General features: G+C 42.6%; 1 pseudogene; it reads right to left on the reverse strand.

Moving 5' to 3' along the window:
• Nucleotides 1–340: 340 nt before the first annotated feature.
• On the reverse strand, nt 341–4606 carry LOC138146583 (proteasome subunit beta type-7-like; annotated as a pseudogene).
• Nucleotides 4607–5271: the final 665 nt, after the last annotated feature.

The following is a 5271-nucleotide window of genomic DNA, read 5'->3' on the forward strand; positions in this document are numbered from 1 at the left end:
TATCTATCTATCTATCTATCTATCTATCTATCTATCTATCTATCTATCTATCTATCTATCTATCATCTGTCTGTCTGTCTGTCTATCTATCTATGTTTTGGGAGGAAATTGGGGTTAAGTGACTTGTCCAGGGTCACACAGCTACTAAGAGTCTGAGACCAACTTTGAACACAGATCCTCTTGATTCTGAGGCTGGTGCCCTAGCCACCGCCCCACCCAGCTGCCCCATTTTTTTCTTTACATAATTACCATTTGTTTATTACATGGGTTTGTCCTATATAAGATGACCTAGAGGCAACCCCAAACCTTCTAATTTAATAGAGTTGATGAGCAAGCCCTTTTAGGAAGTGCCCATTGTCTGTACTGTTTCATCCAGCATTTCGATTTCCAGGGAAGTGACTTTCTCTGCAAGAATAGGAGTTGAACCTTTCTCACCATTGTACCTGCCAAAAATACTGCCCTTCTTGTTGGGAATATCAAATGGATGGAGGAAGCCCAACTTGGTCTTGCTGATAACACAGAGATCTCTGTGGCTCCCAGATTCCAATTCTTTGGAGATCCCAGCTGGTTTAAATTTCTCTTCAAATACAACCATTGCTGCCAAAGACCCAGAGCTCATGGTGACATAAGGAAAGTGATTGGTTCATCCCTGAGGATAGATGCTGTAGAGGTGAGGTGCAATAACATCTACTCCTACTAAAACCAAGGCTGCACCAATGTAACCTCGATACCCAAAAAGTATCTGTTTAAGCCTTTGATTAGGGGTAAGCCACTCTGGGTAGAGATGTCTCCTAGGGAGGGAATGGAGCTCCAAGTTGGAAGAGATCAGCTGAGTTGTCATGTCATGTCTGCCACAGTCTGAGCACCACAGAAATAGATATTAGGAGATATGAAATGAGTTTTTGTATTCTTCCTTCTTTCCTTCCAGCAAGAAGGTGTAGGTCAGTGGTGACATAGGTGAGATTAGAAGATGGGTGACAAAATTGGCACTGGCAGAGAGATGATGGTGATGGGTGACCAAAGTGGCATTAGCATATAGGTGGCACTGGCAATTAGATGAAATAAAAGACATTGCAGGGGTGGCCAGGTAGCACAGCGAGTAAGAGCACTGGCTCCAGTGTCGGGATGACCTGGAGATCGAATCCCGGGCTCAGACACTTAGCACCCACCCAGAAACACCTGGCCATGTAACCTTGAGCAAGTTACTTAACCCCAATTGCTTAGGGGCGGCCGGCCAGGAGGCTCAGCGAGTGAGAGCACCGGCTCCAGACTCGGGTTGACCTGGATCAAATCCGGGCTCAGACACTCAGCACCACACCCAGAAATAACTGGCTGTGTAACCTTGAGCAAGTTACTTAACCCTGATTGCTTAAAAAAAAAAAAAAAAAACATTGGAGACATTTGACTCAGGTGCCATTCATTAGCAGCTAGGTGTTATAGAGCCAGCAACAGCCAGAGACAAAGAGCTGCTCCCAGGAAGGATAAAGGGTGAAATAAGACAGAGCAAAGTAGTTATTTTGGGGGAATGAGCAGTGGGGTTGGGAAAGATGTGTCACCAAGGTTTTCCTCATGTCACCAAGGTGCCACTGATGTCCTCCTATTCTTTCCCCCTCTTTCTCCAAACCTCGTGCTCTATCCTCTCTGCTACATAGCTGTTCTTTTAACCAGACTTTCCTTGTTAACAAATCTGAATGGATCTTTAAATCCCAGGGTACAGAGTTTAAATCCTCCCTGCCTCTCCTACCTACTTTCACTGGCATCCCATTTTGCAAGATGCTTTGGGGTTGATTTCCATAAGATATGTTTTGAAGAAGTGAAACAGAAATAAATAAGTCTTTATTTCAGGCCCTTCGTGAAGAATTTTTTCAAAAGGTTGGGAGGAAAAGTGGGGCAGGGGAAAGATTTGAACTCTGCTACCCTGCATGACTCAAAATTTGTGATTCAAGCTAACTCTTTTCACGCAAAAACAACCAGTCTTTTAACTTGCACTTCACTTAGTGTCCTTTGTGAAATCCCATCTCCAAAAACATTTGACACCTGTTGGCCAACCTGATCCATCTCAGAACTTTATTGGGCTCTTTCTTGGATGATAGCTGAAGAGACCCTCATGAAAGCCTAGTCAGAGCTAGGGAGAACCCAAGGCCAGCTTCATGCTACACTTCATGCTATACTGGAGGACTCCAATGAAGGAATACTGAGAACATTAAAACATCCCTCAACCTGGCATAATCTTTTTTGACTTTTCAATGTGTCTCCAACATATAGAGTTCACCTTGAAGTAAAATGACTTTATTATTTCCATTTTAGATATAATAGAATAGAGGCTCAGGAAGGTGGAGAATTATCCTAGTTCACATGGTCAGCTGACAACAGAGTTGCGACCAGAATTAGCATTTTGAGAGGAAACATCCAACACCCCCACTGGGGCTATTTGTGAAATACTTCCATGGACAAAAAAGTAGCTTCAGCCAAACGCTGACAGATAGCTGGGTGACTCAGTAGATAGAGTGCCATACCTGGAATCATGAAGACCTGAGTTCAAATCTGGCCTCTGACACTAACTGTTTGACCCTGGACAAGTCACTTAACCCAGTTTGCCTCACTTTCCTCATCTATAAAATGAGCTGGAGAAAGAAATGGCAAATCACTCCAATATCTTTGTGGGGTTTAGAATTGAAGGGAATTTTTGAGCTTATCTAGTCCAATCTTCTTGTTTTCTGAATGAGGAAACTGAGGTCTAGAGAAGCAAATAATTTACACAAGGTAGTAAATGGAAGGGTCAGGATTTGAATCCAGGACATCTGCTTCTATATCCAGTGCCCTTTCTATGATACCACAAAGCCTCAATGTCTGTGTAATCATTAAATGGTTTATATGACAATTGTTTCACCATCCTCTACATATTACTAGTTTCCTCAATTGACAAAATACCAGATCCTGTCTTTGTGAATTTGACTGTCATACAGATTCACCACTAACTCAGTTTTGGTCTTAGATGTCATGAGTGCAAGGAACACCTTCCATTGGATAGCATTTACCTAGGACTTTAGAGAAGGGCCAGGGCACCTCAAGGTCTTTCATGGTGGAGGTGTTCAAGGTTCTAATTGATCCTCCCCGGTTTGGGAAGCAGGGTAGGAACCAGGCTGTGGCTATGAAATCTTTGCTCAGTTGGAGACCAGATTTTCAGTGCGGACAAGCTAACTCCAAGAGTTCGATGATAATAAAATTAAAAGGATAGAAGGTATGGGGTGGGGGTGGGGCTAAAGAAGGTTGGCTCAAATCCAAAAACCAAAGCAAAATTGAAGAGAAGAGAGATAGTGGTGGCAAAAGATCGTCTCTGAGATTTGGGCTTCAGTACTTCAGTACCTGTGACTCCAAGAAGCTGTAGCATGTGCAGTGGCCATACTCCAGTAAAATCATCTTGGCAGATGGGCTAAACCAGGGTGAAGGTCATCAATGGGCTCACATATGTGTGTAAAATTCTTCCATACATACTTAAGCCTTGTATGAGATGTCATGGTTAGAGAGCAACAAAAACTCCTGTGCCCCCCGCCCCCCCCAAATGGTCTTAGGCTGGATGAAGAGAGGCATATTGCCTAGAATAGTAATACCTAACATTCATATAGCACCTACTAAGCACCAGGCACTATACTACGTGTTTTGCAAGTGTTGTCTCATTGGATCCTAATAACAACCCCAAAAGATAGTTGCTATTATTATTCCCATTTTACATGTGGGGGAATTGAGGCAAACAGAGGTTAAGTGACTTTTGGCTAGGGATGGATTTGAACTCAGGTTCTTCCTGATTCCACACCCAGGGGTTTTTCTGCTATACCACCTAGCTCCCTTAGTGAAGGAGGTAATATTCAGCCTTGGTCAGATCACATCTGGAATAAAAAAAAAAACAATTTGTTGTTGAGTTGTGTCCCACTTTTCATGACCCTATTTGGGGTTTTCTTGGCAAAGGTACTGGTGGTTTGTCATTGTACCACCTAAAATAGTAACAGCTAATATTTATATATGTTATCTCACTTGACCTTTACAACATCCATGGTTGGTGTTATTACTATCATCCACATCTTACAGATGAGGAAACTAAGCCTGAGCAAGGTCAAATGACTTCTCCAGGGTCACACAGCTAGTAATTGGCTGAAACAAGATTTGAACTCAGGTCTTCCTGACTCCAAGCCCAGCACTTTATTGACTATGCCATATAACTCTCTATATCATGTAGTTTTGCGTAATTTGGAAGAAATCTTGAGTTCCTGAGAGTGCCCCATTGGCTTCTCTTTGGCTTAGAAAGTTAATCTCAGTCACTCTCCTCTCAAGCCACTCCGTTCTACATTAAATCATATCTACTCCTGCTATAAGTTGTCATTACATAGTCCTGGAAGAAGACTCTACAGAAAGAAAAAAAAAACAGGCAAAAAGTACATCAGGGCAGTTGGGCAGGAAGAACTGCCAGTAGCAGGGGTGACCTTACCCTCCGCTTTCCCTTTGCCCCATGATCTGAGCTCAGCTGCTCAGACTCCATGCACAATGGCATGTGCTCATTTAGCCTGAGAAGGGAGTACACGGACAATGTTTCTGAACCCAATGAAGACATGATTTCTTTGGCAGTGGGAGCCTGGAGTCTAGCCTCCTAGCCAAGAAAAATTTTTTAAAACTGCATTGAGTTTCCTTGTGAGTAACCTCAAGTTTGAGAGTTTTAAAATGAGCAAGTTTGGAGACTGGGTTTTCTGGGGCGAGGCGGGGGATTGCCTGCATAGTTTTGCCTCTTGGAGAAAGAGTCTAATTGCTTATTTGGCCCCACAGTTCAAGGAACATGAAGGGGAAGTGAGACTTGTGGGATTTGAAGGGATTTGAAATGCCTGGTTCTACGGTAACTTTTTGAACAGTACAGGTCCAAGTCCAAGAAGGAGATATGTCATTTGTTTAGCAGACCCAAAATATGATTGCATTCCAAGGGGAATTTATGAGTTAATGAAATGCTTTATGTATTTTCTCTATCTTTTAATGGCTCCTATGAGTCCTCTACATGACTTACTTTTTCTAATGGGATAAGATAAAGACTGTCTTATACCAAATTTACGTTTATTACCTTGAGTGCTGTAATGAGAGCTAGGGACTCCGTTACCCACATTTAAGGAGATCTAGATATGAACTAACCTAATATAGATTGAGATTTCTTGGACTGAACTTCAAGTGGAGGTAGAATGAATCCCTTACAGCCTTACTACCCCCAGCCAAAAAGAAAGAAAGAGAGAAAGA

Source organism: Petaurus breviceps, unplaced genomic scaffold (assembly GCF_028583685.1).
Source record: "Petaurus breviceps papuanus isolate PSGF00001 unplaced genomic scaffold, PetGlider_PUasm1.0 90763, whole genome shotgun sequence".
NCBI classification, from domain to species: domain Eukaryota; kingdom Metazoa; phylum Chordata; class Mammalia; order Diprotodontia; family Petauridae; genus Petaurus; species Petaurus breviceps.